Source organism: Schistocerca nitens, chromosome 5, assembly GCF_023898315.1.
Source record: "Schistocerca nitens isolate TAMUIC-IGC-003100 chromosome 5, iqSchNite1.1, whole genome shotgun sequence".
Taxonomy (NCBI): Eukaryota; Metazoa; Arthropoda; class Insecta; order Orthoptera; family Acrididae; genus Schistocerca; species Schistocerca nitens.
The window spans coordinates 641,896,894-641,915,055 of record NC_064618.1 but is presented as its reverse complement, the minus strand read 5'-3'; the positions used below and the strand labels follow the sequence as shown (position 1 = coordinate 641,915,055).

Genomic DNA, 18,162 nt, shown 5'->3' with positions numbered 1-18,162 from the left:
GTTTTCACTTTTTCTCCAACTATCTGTCCGTCATTTAAGACCCCTTTTAATCAGAACAGCGTAGACATATAGGTCTACGGTCCCTTGGCGGTGAAAAAAAAATGAAGCTTCTAAGCTAAGTCCGTGCACTCAAAAGATACGCCCATTTATGTCACATTTTTTTATGCTCGTAGACTCACTCATTAAAAGCTTTAGGGTATTTCACATCGAAATAGAATAACGAAATTTGCTAATAAGCAAGGTTTCAGTGCAAGGAAAGTAAAATATCAGAATATCGTTAATTTGTAACTAATTAATATTTCTTTTGTCGTTTCTTATTCGACTTTAGTATTGAAATTAAGACGTTCTTGAAAATGTTGGAGTTCTGGAACTGATATCTTGCCAGTGTGAATGTCGAAGACAGGCAATCGTCGTCGAGAGTCTCGATTTTCTGGATGAATGAACTGTCCATAGACACAATTAAGTTTGTACTGGATCCTCAGTGCACGTGCCCTACTGATACCTGACCAATTTTGTTTATTGGTGCCTACGACCGCCCCACGCGAAATCTCAACGACTGACGACTGTCTCCTCACATGAAGGCGCGCGACCAGTGGCGCTGGGCTATAGTTGAAAGAGAGTTCAGTGCCTATTGCTCAAGGCGCGCAAGGCTCCGAATGTTCCAGAGAACCAGCAGTGTGTAATTGTACATGAGGTACGACTGACTACGTTGGACCATTATGGATAGTAGTATCCTTTACACAACGACAATGTTTTAAGCTACTAAAATGAAGGAAAAATAAATACCTATTTTTAGTAGTTGCGAGAGCTTTGTTAATTGTAAATCAGCCACGGGCTCTATAGCCACACTAAAGAAGAAAATGACGCTCTTGTGGAACTTAACACGCGAGTAAAGCAGTGACTGTGAGATGCATGTGAGCAGTTGCTGTCAAGAGAGTCGGTTCGGTTCAGCCATATCCTGAGGACCTGTGTGGTAATGTATTAGACAGCGGCAGAATATGGACGGATGGCCCGTCTCCGATGTGATCCTTAGCGAGGTGTTAACGTCCCAGCATGTACCTTCAGTAATTGTAAAGTAACGACGGACACTGTGGGCACACAAATGGAGAACTTAGTAAATCTTTCAAAAAAAGAAGGAAATGTCACTAATTACGAAGAATAAGAATCTCTGCCTTAAATACGAAATAAAATGAGAACACTGTCCATGTAGGCATTGTGTACACTAAAACTAAGAAAGTAGCGAGGCCTTCACTAAATGTGAGGTCTACGGTAACATGTGTTCCCGTTTTTTTAACATCGCTACAATGAATACTGGAGAAATACGGACACGGAAATATGCGGATAGCTAGTGTTAGCGAGATATTTGCAGACACCTCATTTTTCTGGTATTGGCCGTGTTCAACAATGGTGCCCATTTGAAAACGGGTCATTGTTTCTGCCGCGGCCCGTATAAACAATCGGGGATAAAACTCTAAACTATATACAGATTTAGTTTCTGATCAGCATCTAACTATTGCTACAGCTGCATATCCAGATTGTTTAATCAACTGTGATAATTTCGTGACAACGACGTACATTTTACAGACTACCAGATACTGTGTAAATACGATGTACTATTCGAAGTGGAAGCAGTTTTCTGCAGCTGTAGTGCGGAACATTGCTATGATTTAATTGGACAAGCGAAAACTGTGTTTTAACATTTAGATCGAAAACAGTGTCCCAAAGAATCAATTATTAACCACTTTCGGAAGAGTTAAATACCTAAGAATTTTGTATTAAAGTGCTATTCAAAAAAATCAACCTGAGAAACCTGGTTTTTGTTTTGTTTTAAATGCATAGGGAAGACAGTCACGGATGTGTGTAATAGACAAGAAAATATGAACTATTATTAACAAATTCCCCTTTTCATATTACTTTTGGTAGCAATCTCGTGTTAGTAATGCTTCTCTTCACTTATCTAACATGGCAAATGAGAGTGCAGTTTCAGGAAACTCACTGTGAGGAACAAGCGTAAGTATAATTCAAGTCAAAGAGGCCAATAAACTGTACATGACCGTACAAATAGTCATTATCAAGGTCGAAAAATATGAAAAGTAACCTATAGAATGGTTTAAGGACAAAACTTTAAGGATAAATTCATGATAAACTTGAAGCAAACCTAATTTTTATAAATTCTATCACATTTATTTTTAAAACTATTTACTCGCGCTGAGAAATTGCTGGCATCAGAGGGGAAACACTGATATTCTTTTTATATAGGCTTCAAAGTTTTTAGAAATGCAGTACACTTTATTAACATAACTTAAAATTAATACTGACAATGCTTCTTTACTGTAATTAATACTTTCAGCCAAATAATTTGTGAGGGCTCAGTGGCTGTAGTATATTAAGAATTAAATGTGCAACCGTGCAGCACTTGACCAGCGCACACGGACGTACCCGTATTAATACCGAACGAGCGAGCTCTTAAGTCACTTCTGTGTGTGGCATAAACAATACTACTTTACGTAACCTTACATGTCGCCCGCTGATCACCGGTGTCCGAAAATCTCCGTGTCCGCATATCTCCTGACATCGCTAGAATTACATACAAATTTAGCTGAGAATTGTCCATTGTCGCAGGCGTTTACTTGAACAGTTTGTTTCGAAATGCATTGCAAACTATTATTACAGCTCGCCTTAAAAGTAAAAAAGCGTTGTATTATAAATTATCATTATCTTATTTATGGATGTTTCCGTTACTTCGTGGCACAATTCCATATTTAAGATAAAATAACATGCATATTTTTTCCTTCTAGAACAAAATCAGTGTACGTGTCATTCTGTCTTAAATATAAGCTTATCAGTTACAGATATTTTTACAGAGCAAAATTTCACTTCACACTTCGTAGGACTATGCCAGGCAGTAAAACGCCGCCACACATGAGTTAGGGAAGCCTAATCTGCGTTGTGGTTAGTTGCAGAAACTGGAAACATAACACTGCGACAACCAGGTGAAGAAAATCAGCGTAGTGGGTAGGTTAAACATCGTATCATGTATAGAAACTTTATAGGAGGAGCACAGAAGGGGCACTGCCCCCACCGCCCCCGCCCAAGACTCTTAAAGTACAGCGTATTTATTGGTTACAGCATTCTCACTAAACACTCTGGGATATAATACATTTTTGTATATCTATAAAATTTCGTTCTTGTGGCATGACACGTCCCGAACTGAACAACCCATTTAAATGTCTGCGGACATGTATGTCTGTAATCATAATTCAAACCGACAGCTACCTGACTGCGGTATACTCTGGGTGTCCAACTGTTTCGCTTAGTGCCCTACGTCGACAAGCGGCTTTTCAGCGAGCTTTATTAACAATGTAAAGCAAATAATCCGTCGGCAATAAAGTGGCGCAAGTTCATATAAACCCACAAGAGACCAGAGCGTAAAACAGCACATAAATAAAACGGTTGTGTCAATTTGTAATACGTAAATGTGCTTTATTAAAATATGATTACGTCTAATGTATTCTTCAAACGTTTGAATACTAACGCATTTCGAATCAACGACTTGTTATTTCGTACTTTAAAAACACTGTGCAAAAAATCCTAGATACCGTTATTATCAATTCAAAACCTCTAACGGTTTATTTTCCCACAGAAAAATAGACTTTGATTCTCATGACACCACATTCGCTGTTTTCGTCAGTTCATAACGAAATTGTCGTTCAAACTTTACGTCGACCTCTGGATTCGTTACTGACCAGACTGTCACCGCAAAATATATTTCAATACAATACGACCAAAAAGATGACAAAACTTAAGGAGATGAGACCGTAACTAGGAGTTGGAGCGCATTCGTTCAATCAAGCCATCACAAGGTATCGCCACAGGTATTACCAATAACAAACGAAGACGCCAGTGTAACGGTTACAGGCCACTGACGACGCCAGCAGTACCGTGCAGTTGATTGCTTGGTGAGCAGGATGTTTCCAAAGAGCGACGAGTTTTCGTTGTTGAACAGTATTTAGTCAGTCACTGTATGCATGTGTTGCAGACGCATATCGCGGAGAAATATCCAGATGCCGCAGCGCCGAATAGTTCAGCAATAAAGAGATTAGTCCACTGTTTCCGAGAACGCAGATCACTTGCAGACAACAAGAGAACCGAGAGACTGGTCATTTTGAGGGGCGCTAAACTAACTGCGGTAAGGGATGTGAGGGTGTTCTCACGGCAAAAAATTTGACGAGACTGTCCAGTCTCGATTTCATATAGGAGCTCCCAGAAAGCAACGCAGAAGTTAAAATTTCGTGCGTATCATGTTCTTAGACTGCAGTAACTGAAGGCTCCGAATTAAGAAAAGTGTCTAGCGTACTGTACGACGATTTGAGTTTTCTTCACTGATACATCTACATCGACACTCTGCAAATCACATTTAAGTGCCTGGTAGAGGGTTCATCAAACAACCTTCACTATTCTCCATTGTTTCAATCTCGTATAGCTTGCGGAAAGAATGGACACCTATATATTTCCGTACGAGCTCTGATTTTCTTATTTTAACTTGGTGATCGTTCCTCCCTATGTAGGTCGGTGACAACAAAATATTTTCACATTCGGAGGAGAAAGTTGGTGAATGGAATTTCGTGAGAAGATTCCGTCGCAATGAAAAACGCCTTTCTTTTAATGATGTCCAGCCCAAATCCTGTATCATTCCTGTGACACTCTCTCCCATATTTCGCGATACTACAAAACGTGGTGCCCTTCTTTGAAATTTTTCGATGTACTCAGTTTGTCCTACCTGGCAAGGATCCCACACCGCGCAGCAGTATTCTAAAAGAGGACGGACAAGCGTAGCGTAGGCAGTCTCCTTAGTAGGTATGTTACGTTTTCTAAGTGTCCTGCCAATAAAACCCAGTCTTTGGTTAGCCTTCCCCACAACATTTTCTATGTGTTCCTTCCAATTGAAGTTGTCCGTAATTGTAATACCTAGGTGTTTAGTTGAATTTACGGCTATTAGATTAGACTGATTTATCGTGTAACCGAAGTTTAACAAAAAAAAATGGCTCTGAGCACTATGGGACTTAACTTCTGAGGTCATCAGTCCCCTAGAACTTAGAACTACTTAAAACTAACTAACCTAAGGACATCACACACATCCATGCCCGAGGCAGGATTCGAACCTGCGACCGTAGCGGTCGCGCGGTTCGAGACTGTAGCGCCTAGAACCGCTTGGCCACCTCGGCCGGCCGAAGTTTAACGAGTTCCTTTTAGCACTCATGTGGATGACCTCACACTTTTCGTTTTTTATGGTAAGGTCAACTGCCACTTTTCGCACCATTCAGATATAATTTTCTAAATACTTTTGCAGTTTGCTTTCGTCTTCCGATGACTTTATTAGTCGATAAACGACAGCGTCATCCGCAAACAACCGAAGACGGCTGCTCAGATTGTCTCCAAAATCGTTTATGTAGATAAGGAACAGCAAAGGGCCTATAACACTACCTTGGGGAACGCCTGAAAATCACTTCTGATTTACGCGATGATTTCCGTCAGTTACTACGAACTGTGCCCTCTCTGACAGGAAATCACAAATCTAGTCACATAACTGAGACGATATTCCATAAGCACGCAATTTCACTACGAGCCGCTTGTGTGGTACAGTGTCAAATGGCTTCTGGAAATCCAGAAATACAGAATCGATCTGAAATCCCTTGTCAGTAGCACTCAACACTTCATGGGAATAGAGAGATAGTTGTGTTTCAGAGGAACGATGTTTTCTAAACCCATGTTGACTATGTGTCAATACACCGTTTACTTCGAGGTAATTCATAATGTTCGAACACAATTTATGTTCTAAAATCCTGCTGCATATCGACGTTTACGATATGGGCCTGTAATTTAGTCGATTACTCCTACTACCTTTCTTGAATATTGGTGTGACCTGTGCAACTTTCCAGTCTTTGGGTACGGATCTTTCGTCGAGCGAACGGTTGTATATGAGTGTTAAGTATGGAGCTAATGCATCAGCATACTCCGAAAGGAGCCTAATTGGCATACAGTCTGGACCAGAAGACTTGCTTTTATTAAGTGATTTAAGTTGTTTCAGTTTTCCGAGGATATTTACTTCTACGTTACTCATGTTGGCAGCTGTTCTCGATTCGAATCCTCGAATATTTACTTCGTCTTCTTTTGTGAAGGCATTTCGGAAGGCTATGTGACTCTGCTTTTGCAGCACTGTCTTCGATAGTATCTCCATTGCTATCGTGCAAAGATAGCATTGATTGTTTCTTGCCGTTAACATACTTCACATACGACCAGACTCTCTTTGGATTTTCTGCCAGGTTTCGAGGCGAAGTTTCGTTGTGCAAACTGTTTAGGCATCTCGCATTGAAGTCCGCGCTAAATTTCGAGCTTCTGTAAGAGATCGCCAAACTGGGGGATTTTGCGTCTGTTTAAATTTGGCATGTTTGTTTCGTTTTTTCTGCAACAGTGTTCTAACCAGTTTTGTGTACCAAGGAGGATCAGCTCCGTCGTTAATTTATTTGGTATAAATCTCTCAATTGCTGCCGGTACTATTTGTTTGAATTTAAGGCGCATCTGGTTTACACTTATATTATTAATTTTAAATGAGTGGAGATTGTCTCTCAGGAAGGCGTCAAGCGAATTTTTATGTTAGTGTATAAGTGAACAGTCAAAACACAAGAATTTGGTCAACCGAAAAGCCACATGTCACTCAAGAAAACACCTTGCACCAAACTGAAGTGTGGTGTGCAGTATGAGCACTCGCAGAAATGTATCCAGTGGCGGTTGGGGAGGGGGCAAGACTCGCGCGCGGTTCACACTGAGGCGATGCTATATGCGAATCGATACGGGAATACGATGCAGAAGCAGCCCGTATCGGCGGAGATAGAAACATAATGCAAGCGACTTACCTTGCTCACACTGGTACGACAGCGCTCTGGAACCGATACGTATATCTATCGTATAGCCCGGCGCAACGGGGAGTGAAGTTTCAAGTCATCCGATTTGCCTAAAAAATGGTTTTATGTAGATGAAACAATGCTATAACCTTATCTGTATTCAGATTTTGGGTAAAGCTTTTACTTTAAAAAAATAAAAACCAATATTCTGGGATTCGTGCCTACTTTCCGGTACTCAGTAAACGAAAATATTTTTCCGCATCTTGTGGCCACACATCACAGCTTTCCATTATTGCCCATCTTTACTTCGAAGTAAAGTAAAGCATCGTGCATACGCGTATTTTGAAAAGTTTGCAATGAAAAATGTAGTCGCTGGGCAGTTTACGTTTGGTGCATTTAATATCATATGTTGTTGCGTAAGACCTGTAGCTAACGTATCTAAATAGTTTTTAACGCTGGAAGGAAAGCTGTGCCTCTTCCCTGTCTGGAGTAATTGCGTGATACATTTTGGCGTTTGGCCGTGACGAGCTACTACGACGCGTCACACTGAACGCTATGAACGCGCGCCGCGCTATGCGGAGCTGTCACGTGTTGCTGCCGATTACAAGCCGAAGCGCTCATTCGCATGTGTGCTTTCCAGCTGGAAGGATGGCTTGGCCTGTCATTTCTTTCTGTGCTGGATATAGTAGACATGTAGTTCACACAAGAGGACTGTTCGGAGATAGTATCTTCCGTCCAGCTTTTTGAGAAAAGCCCTTGTCCGTGGGATTATACTATGAAATCGTATTCGAGGGCAAATAAAATGATTCTAGGACGCCCCGCTCACCTCCCACTCTTGCGGACGCCCATGGCACTTCGACTAAAAGTGTGCCCTATTTTCTTTGAAACTACAGTGAACAGTGTTGTGTATCAAGACATCGTTGCACGGTTTATTTCGCTTCTTGAGGCAGATGAACGTTCGTGTCAGCTGCAGCAGGTCGGAGCCGCTCGCCATACATCTCATGAAACAGTTCTCATTTCTTAAGAGCATTTGTTGGTAATCTATTCATCTTTAAAAGGGTAAAGTCTCCCATGTACTCACGATTTAGCATCTTCACATTTCTTCCTGTAAGGCTACCTTCGAGGAATGGTCTATAGAAACAGGTGACACGCACTGGCGGAATTAAAGATTAACTTAACAGTGGAGATTAAAACCTCAATGTCGTACATGCTCCGCAGGATGGCCTCAAACATGGGAAAATTAAGTTCACACAGGCGATACACAACAGTGCATCCATTAGAAACATATGTAATAACAATGTGTGTGTATAAAATACGTACTTATTTATAAAGATATATGTATACCTGAATACGTTTTGATGTGCGCTACTTTTCGATCATCCTGCAGAGTCAAATAAACACCGTAGCTGCTCTGTTCTCTGTCTGCACACGTACAGCGTCACTCGCCACATCACTACGTCATGGGCCAAAGCCGACGCCCGGTATTGGTAGGTTCAACCCAGCGTCACTTGAATCGAGTAATAGCCGCTTAGCGTTACACACTCTGAGCTACCGTTCGCACACACACACACACACACACACACACACACACATGCAAGCACACACGCGATTTCAACAGCTGCGTCCTATGACCGTTGGCTGCCACAGTGTGCACTACAGTTCAGACTTCGCCGCCTCTCTGCTGCTGTTATCTGACTCACCTCGGTAAAAGCAAACAACAGAAACCTCACGCGGCGCTCGGTCGTTCGCTGATTACTGTGCTGCGTCGCTCGCGCGTAGCTTTAAATAAACTCGTGACAGATGATGTCACGGGATATCGTCACTGTTGTGCCGCAGCAGCCACCGCCAAGGCCGACGCAGCAGTAGTCCGCAAACTACGCGGACGCTCTTGATACTACGTAAACGGTTCGAAAGGTATAAACAACGCTTTCTGCTAATGAAGGCCTGCAGGGTGGCGACTAATTAACTGTAAGGCTCTCGAGAATAGATTAATTCTGTGTCCATTACGATCAGGTTTAGATACATTTGTTTTGCCGTGATACTTTTAGGAGCATTGTCTGTAAAGAAATCAGCGAAAATATTCCTTTGGTCGATAGGATTTTATTGTCCGGATTACGTGGTTCTTTATACTTAATGTCTTCAAAATTAGAACCATCTTTGGAACGGCAGGCGTCGTGAAGGACAAAACATGATTTGATAATGCTATTGGTAAAGTTCAACTTAACGTCGATAGACCTGTGAAATATTCTCTATTTTCATTCGTTAGAATCCCAAATGTGCACTCCACATTTCTCACAGCATTAGTTATACGGTAGTTAGATGTGCGTTTCTTGTAGGAGAGGGAAACTCCGGTGTACGGTCTCATGGCAAAATTAGACAGATTAGATAAGTTGGTATTGAAAACCTCATCGCACAGTCTTTGCTGTTGATGGATTATTGCAGTTTCACTGTTAACTCATCAGACTACTGTATACTCATTCGAAAATGATTAAATAATTTACTTTCAGCTAGTCGTGAGCCAAAGAGTGGTTGGGTTCAAAGGCTGTTTTTTAGTTTATTCATAAACGAAATACACAAACATCTATGATTTCTTCTTCCTACGTCCATACTACACTACTGGCCATTGAAATTGCTACACGACGAAGATGACGTGCTACAGACGCGAAATTTAACCGACAGGAAGAAGATGCTGTGATATGCAAATCATTAGCTTTTCAGAGCATTCACACAAGGTTGGTGCTGGTGTCGACACCTTTAACGTGCTGACATGACGAACATTTCCAAACGATTTCTCATACACAAACAGCAGTTGACCGGCGTTGCCTGGTGAAATGATGTTATGATGCCTCATGTAAGGAGGAGAAATGCGCACCATCACGTTTCCGAGTTTGATAAAGGTCGGATTGCGGTTTATAGTATCGCGACATTGCTGCTCGCGTTGGTCGAGATCCAATGACTGTTAGCAGAATATGGAATCGGTGGGTTCAGGAGGGTAATACGGAACGCCGTGCTGGATCCCAATGGCCTCGTATCACTAGCAGTCGAGATGACAGGCATCTTATCCGCATGGCTGTAACGGATCGTGCAGCCACGTCTCGATCCCCGAGTCAACACATGGCTACGTTTGCAAGACAACAAGCATCTGCACGAACAGTTCGACGACGTTTGCAGCAGCATGGACTATCAGCTCGGAGACCGTGGCTGCGGTTACCCTTGACGCTGCATCACAGACAGGAGCGCCTGCGATGGTGTACTCAGCGACGAACCTGGGTGCACGAATGGCAAAACGTCATTTTTTCGGATGAATCCAGGTTCTGTTTACAGCATCATGATGGTCGCATCCGTGTTTGGCGACATCGCGGTGAACGCACATTGGAAACGTGTATTCGTCATCGCCATACTGGCGTATCACCCGGCGCGATGGTATGGGATGCCATTGGTTACACGTCCCGGTCACCTCTTGTTCGCATTGACGGCACTTTGAACAGTGGGCGTTACATTTCAGATGTGTTACGACCCGTGGCTCTATCCTTCATTCGATCTCTGCGAAATCCTACATTTCAGCAGGATAAGGCACGAGCGCATGTTGTAGGTCCTGTACGGGCCTTTCTGGATACAGAAAATGTTCGACTGCTGCCCTGGCCAGCACATTCTCCAGATCTCTCACCAATTGAAAACGTCTGGTCTATGGTGACCGAGCAACTGGCTCGTCACAATACGCCAGTCACTACTTTTGATGCATTGTGGTATCGTTTTGAAGCTGCGTGGGCAGCTGTACCTGTACACGCCATCCAAGCTCTGTTTGACTCAATGCCCAGGCGTATCAAGGTCGTTATTACGGCCAGAGGTGGTTGTTCTGGGTACTGATTTCTCAGGATCTATGCACCCAAATTGCGTGGAAATGTAATCACATGTCAGTACTAGTATAATATATTTGTCCAATGAATACCCGTTTATCATCTGCATTTCTTCTAGGTGTAGCAATTTTAATGGCCAGTAGTGTAGTAATGCTGCGGTATTATCGGCGCAATGCCGCCGTGTATGCACTGAAACGATTTCTAACGCCGCGATCTCGCTGCGAGCTCGCAAGGTTGTTACTCACTCGTTTGCATCGAGCCTAGGATTAGTGTTTTTATCTTCACTTACATCTACACCCGTAAAAGTTGCCTGGCGGATGGTTCCTTTGCTACCAACATCATTTCCTCCTTTCCTGTTGCATTCCAGAATGGTGCGTATGTGAAACGGCTACCGATAAGCCTGCGATATGACAGAAAGACTGGCAGGAATGTAGCCACTGCTCAGATTGCTGACAGCGCTGTTCATAGGAGTGTATGGTCGCCAAGAACACCCGCCTCCCCAAGGCCACGTGACACTACCGAGAGGGGAGACGACCATGATCGGCGTACGGCTCTGGCAGCCGTACGACGAACAGCTGGCAGTTGGCACCCCAGTGACACAAAGAAGTGTTACAAATCGGTTACTTAAAGCGTAGCTCCGAGTCAGACACCCCGTAGTGTGCATTCCACTGACCCCAAACCACCGCTATTTGCGACTTAGAGGTGTCAAGCTGGTTGGAGGACAGGGTGGAGGTCTGTTGTATTTTCTGACGAATGGTTCTGCCTCAGTGCCAGTGATGGACGTTTGTTGGTTGGAAGGAGGACAGTTGAGGGCCTGTGACAAACCTACCTGCGTGTTAGACTGACTGGACCTACACCTGGAGACATGGCCTGAGGGGCGATTTCGTAAGACAGCAGAAACACTCTCGTGGTTATTCCACATAGCCTGACTGCAAGTTTGTACGTCGATCTGGTAATCCGACCTGTCATGTTGACATTCACGAATAGCATTCAAGATAACGCTCGCCCACATACAGCTGTTGTAACCGAATGTGCTCTACAGAGAGTCGACAGTAGCTTTGGCCTGCTCGATCACCAGATCTGTCTCCAATCTAGCACATATGTAACGTCATCGGACGACAACTTTAGCGTCATCTACCAACAACATTAACCGTTCTTTTATTGACCAACCAAGCGCAACAGGCATGAATTCCATGCCACAAAGTGACATCCGCCACCTGTACAACACAAGACATGGACGTTTGCATGCTTGCTTTCAACATTCCGGCGATTACACCCGTTATTAATATATCAGCATTTCACATTTTCAATGGCTTATCGCGAACTTACATTAACCTGTTAACTTGCAATGTTAATCACTTAAATATATTACCTAGACAAATGTATTCCCGAAGTTTCGTAACTCTATGTTAATTATTTTTGGATGTAGCGACTTTTTTCCTTGAGTGTATTACGCCATGAACACTCTGACCTAACACTACGAAACTGACACTCCAGTATTTCCGTGACTAAGGTATATTTTCATTAAAAGTACGTCCGCGTGCGACCTTACTTTCATTATTTTCAAGGCAGATAAGATTCATTCCTATAGATGAAAAATTGTGTAGGTACACGATGGCTACTGGGCGTGTCTAACGGTGGTGGAGGTTTTCAGGTGGAGATCCCAATACATCATGGCCAGAGGACGCGTTAGTGCAGATTATTACCTTCTTTCGGACTTTCTACAGGAAGGTCAGATCGATAGCATGAGGAACATGGGAGTATCATACCGACAGATCGCAGAGACTTTTGGCTACAGTACAATGACCATAGAACAAGTGATGACACGGTAGACTCAGGATAACTGTATGGCCGGAAGCGTAGGTCAGATCCTTTGAGAAGGATTCCTTTATGAGAAAATCGAATGGTTGATGTTGTGACTCCGACAATGGTAACTGCTGAAACCCGGGAAGAAGTTAAGCCAGAGCGTCACCTATCGCGAGCCGTCTTAAACACATTAGTGCAATGTGGGTAGAGAACTCGAATTCCCAGGCGTCGTTTACCCTGACAGCATACCCCTTACAACAATAGAGATGATCTGAACAACCGACTGGCAGTCGATTGTGTTTTTCGTTTTGTCGGTTTTTCCAGTCGAACGAAACAATCGAATGAAAGTAGTCCCTGCAGCCACGTTAGCTATATAAATGTTTACCACCCACTCTCCGGGGCTGAGTGGTTTCACTCAATGTGAGAGAAATAGCTGACTCAGGTCTCTCGCTGTCAAGTCAGTTTTGTGAATGTTTCATTTTGTCCCCAGATTTCAGTGATTAGCCTCAAATACCTTTTCGCTTTTTTGGTTATACATGAACCACGGCTAGGATTTCCAGCTTTTCTAGAAACAAGTAATGCATCTCATTTCAAGGAGAAGTGAATAAAAATTATATTTCTAAAAATGAAGTATTTTCAAAATTTATATATTAACACTGGCGCAGAAAAAATCTCCCCTAACACCAAAAAGTAATTGATATAGGGGAATGAAATTTTGGAAACGTATTTAAGTGAATAGCATTGCAAGATCACAGGTTAGTGTAAGCGCAGCATAAGCCGTTACAAATGTGTAATGTTGGTATATTAATAACAGGAGTAATGGCCATAATGTTGAATGCAAACGTGTATGCATTGTGTTATTCAGGTGCCGGATGTCAGTTTCTGGGATGGAGTTCCATGCCTGTTGCGCTTGGTCGGCCAATACAGGGACGGTTAATGCTGTTTGTGGATGATGCTGGAATTATAGTCCGATGTCCCACATGTGCTCGACTGGAGACAGATCAGATGATCGAGCTGGACTAGGCGGCATGTCGACCCTCTGTAGAGCATTTTGCTTTACAACAGCGGCATGTGGGCGAGCGTTGTCCTTTTAGAAAACACCCCCTGGAATGCTGGTCAAGAATGGCAGTACAACAGGTCCAGTCATCAAACTGACGTACAGGTATGCAGTCAGGATACCTGGGATGCCCACGAGAGTGCTCGTGCTCTCAAACCAAATCGCAGCCCAGACCATAACTCCAAGTGTAGGTCCAGTGTGTCTAGTACGCTGACAGATTGGTTGGAGGTCTTCACCTGGTCTCTTTCTAATTAACACATCACTGTCACCGAGGCAGAACCAGCTTTCATCAGAAAACGCAACAGACCTCCACCCTGACCTCCAATGGGCTTTCGCTTGACATCGTTGAAGACGCAAATGGCGTTGGTTTGGGGCCCGTGGACAGCACGCTACAGGGCGTCTGGCACGTTAATGTTCTTGAAGTAACCGATTTGTAACAGTTCGTTGTTTTTCACTGTGGTGCCAACTGCTGCTCAGATTACTGCTGCAGATGGAGTGCGATATGCTGAACACTGTGGTCTTCACTCTCGGTAGTGCCTTGCGGCCGTCCAGAGCCATGTCTTCTTGCGTCCGTACAGTCTCGTGACCACCGCTACCAGAAATCATGCACAGTGGCTGCATTCCTGCTCAGTCTTTCTGCAGTATTGCAGAAGGAACATCCAGCTTCTCGTAGGCATATTACACGACCCCATTCAAACTCAGTGAGGTGTTGATAATGGCGCCTTTGTCATCTTTTACGCATTCTCGATAGACAGGAACTCACCATGTCCAATCTGAAAGGTAACTAACGTTCATGACTGTTACAGTGTGTATTTAAACCAAACCTGATTTGCATCCTTATAGCGGCCACTCTTATACGACTCGAGCGAAATCTGAATAGACATCATCTTTCAGATGTAGAAACATCCCTACAAGCTTTCGTTATGTCGCTCAGCTCCTTATTGGTGTTGCGATTTCTTTTCCGTCATTGTATTTACATAAATACTAATTTTTCAGACGTCTGGCATTAAATAAGGATTTTTGGTTTGTTTTGAAAGACCAATAACTGCTTCTACATTATAAATCTGTGTCTGAATAAATGAAAAATTACGTTTTTACATCACTGTCGCTTTCCTCCCGCTAATTTGCATCCATTACCGATATATTCTCTTTTCATAAACGCTGACGTGACGTGAAATATAGTATGTAAGATACAATTTGTTTATTTGTTTGGTGACTTAATCAGTTGCTTTTTAACCATAACTTTCACTTTTCGGAAGTTTTTTTTCGCGAAAAATTCGTTGACTTTCTTTGAATTTCTTTACTTACGTGATTTCAGAAAGTTATTGAACCTTGTGAGGCGTAACGCCTTCGCATCGCTCCTGTCACTTGCTAGGACGATATCGTTATAGGCATGAGTCATTGACAGATGTCACCAGCTGACATGGACCTGACAAGGGAACCTCCCCATCGCACCCCCCTCAGATTTAGTTATAAGTTGGCACAGTGGATAGGCCTTGAAAAACTTAACACAGATCAATCGAGAAAGCAGGAAGGAGTTGTGTGGAACTATGAAAAAAAAGCAAAATATACAAACTGAGTAGTCCATGTGCAACATAACGAATACAGCGATAATATTAGATCAGGAGTGCCGTGGTCACGTGGTTAGCGTGAACAGCTGCGGAACGAGAGGTCCTTGGTTCAAGTTTTCCCTCGAGTGAAAATTTTACTTTCTTTATTTTCGCAAAGTTATGATCTGTCCGTTCGTTCATTGACGTCTCTGTTCACTGTAATAAGCTTAGTGTCTGTGTTTTGCGACCGCACCGCAAAACCGTGCGATTAGTAGACGAAAGGACGTGCCTCTCCAATGGGAACCGAAAACATTTGATCGCAAGGTCATAGGTCAACCGATTCCTCCACAGGAAAACACGTCTGATATATTCTATACGACACTGGTGGCGGCATGTGCGTCACATGACAGGAATATGTTGTCGACCCACCTAACTTGTACACTTGGTGAATGGGTAAAAAATTCTTCTACCTTGCCCGATTTAGGTTTTCTTGTCGATGTGATAATCACTCCCAAAAAACTGGTCGCATCGGACGGACGGACGGACAGATAATAATTATCTGAAAATAAAAAATTAAAAATTTTCGCTCGATGGAAGGCTTGAACCAAGAACGTATAGTTTCGTAGTTTCTCACGCTAACCACGGGACCACAGCACTCCTAAGCTGACTGTACCCTTGATGTTGCCTATCTTCTCATGGACTACTCGGTTTGTATATTTTGCTTAATTTTTTCATAGTTCCATATAACTTCTTGCTGTTTTCTCGATTGATCTGTGTTCAGTTTTTCAAGGCCTATCCACTGTGCCAACTTATAACTAAATCTGAGGGGGGTGCGATGGGGAGGTTCCCTTGTGAGTTACAGAGCTGCACGTAGTTGTACTAGTAGGCGGCAGAGGTCAGCAGTTGACGGACAGTGCTAGCAGTCGTAGTCGAAACAATGTTGTAATGTTATGTTTGATTAAATTTAATGTATTTGCATAATTATAATTGTTTTATATGTGTAGTAATTAGTAGTGTGAGTGTTGTATGAGTGAAGAAGAACAGAAGTAAATGAAAATTGTTTTACTTATTCACGAAGTACCAGTTAAACTACACAAGGGATTTACTATAATTAAATGTGCAGTCAGTTTATGGTACTAATAAATCGTGAGTAGAACACAAATTAATCGGAAATTTCGGAAGGAGTAATTTTATACTTGACACTTTTCTAAATTTATTTATTTAGCAATTGCCATGGAAAGAAATGTCTTACTATGATTGGTCACTGAAGTAAATCGCGGGTTAGTGCGGGATAATACTACAACCTGATTTGCTGTTTGTGATATCAGCCAATCAGAAAAAATGCAGGCTCGCGCCAATCTATGCTGGCAGCAAAGCCTTTGGTGTGATATAAGTCAGTCAGGGCTGAGGGTTCGAACTAGTAACATCTCATTGAAAGCAGCTCCGACGAAAGTACTGTAAAATCGCGGAAAAATGCTAATTACGAGTTCGCGAAGTAGTACAAAGTGTATTTAAGTGAACGGTATAGTGGAAGTCGTGTGGAATTTCGGACGGAATATCAAAATTATTGCTTTTGACTGTTAGTTAAAACCGCGTGGCGTGTTGTGCAGTCGAAGACTGGAACAGGTATTACGTGTAGAGCAGAGTGCACAACATTTGAGCGAGCTTTTTCATAACTAAACGATCCGGTGAACTCTATTAACTTCGGTAACTAGTGTAAATACCATAAACTGGCTACGTGTGTGATTGTGGTGTGCGTGGGAGCTTTACATTGTGTAGACACTTAGTACGGACTGTGGTCTTATCGTAAAAATACACCTGAAAATTTACATAGCCAAGTTAAAACTTTTATTTCAGCAGCTAGCCACATCCCGTTTACCGGACCATTCTATGTATGTTGCGACCTGCAGTAGACAGTAGTGGTCTAGAATTTTCTACTACAGCTTTTGGCTAGACAAATTAACATTGCTGGACATTGGCAGGGCGGTAAAAAAAGAAACGTGCCGCGCCGCACCTGGAGATATTGCAAATCGCTTTGAATTTATCCCGAGGATTATTTTTTATCCAGTCATGTGATTTCTTCCATTCCCACGCCACCGAACGATTCATCATCTTGATCAAGACACATAGTTCATCAATAACTCAATGCTTATTCATGAATGCGGACGAAAAACCTAACTAAAAGCTACATATTGGCATTCAATAAAAAGCAAATATCGGAATGACAGTAAGAGTGTCAGCAAACGCTAACAGAGTGCAATCAACAATAATGATTTAACAATGCCAAAGCGATCGAATGCTTCCCCTCAGAACTTTACCAATGTGCCGGGGATCAGGCGACACCGGTTGTCGCTACCGACTTTCTAGAGTGGTGCGATCGTGGTTGCAGACTGTCTGCAGTGGTGGCCAGAGATAGGGGTATCGACAGCGAGTATTCATCAACCATACTGGAATTATCAGGTGTGCCCCAGAGAAGTGTATTAAGATCTTACTCTCTGTGTAAATAAATGAACTGACGGACTTAGCTCCTGTGAACGTGCCGGCACAGAGATCCGTACGCTATGGATGCTCAGAGGGAACTGGGTTCGGTCGCAGCGTATCAAGCAGGGTGAGCAGCTGATGATGGCGACATGAAATATTGTGCCCGTTGGACACTGTAGACCGGCGATGTCAGGGATTTTTTCTGCCTTGTGATGATTAGGTGTTGTGTGATGTGCTTAGGTTAGTTAGGTTTAAGTAGTTCAGTCGGCTCACAGCCGTGTTAGCGTGCGGAGCTGCTCCGCGCGCCGTCCGACGCTCCGCTCTCGGTGATGTTTACTTCCGCGTCGCGGTGTTTGTGTCTATCGAGTCCAGTACTAACGTACTCCATGGCGCACTCGTACCGCCGTGCAACGATCGAAGTAACGTTTCAGGCCGAACATCCACGAGCCAGAGCTTTCGAAGTCGAACAGTTCATCCGAGAGGATCTACGTTTGAATCCCGAGGACGTA

At 43.0% G+C, this 18,162-nt stretch overlaps 1 protein-coding gene across 1 annotated transcript in view; it reads right to left on the bottom strand.

The window, feature by feature from the left end:
• Nucleotides 1–8,693, bottom strand: part of LOC126259449 (probable cytochrome P450 301a1, mitochondrial) — a 182,611-nt gene extending 173,918 nt beyond the window's left edge. Inside the window, exon 1 of the mRNA XM_049956268.1 lies at nucleotides 8,603–8,693. The gene's annotated coding sequence lies outside the window, so the exon portion shown is untranslated. The remainder of the gene's footprint in view (nucleotides 1–8,602) is intronic.
• Nucleotides 8,694–18,162: the final 9,469 nt, after the last annotated feature.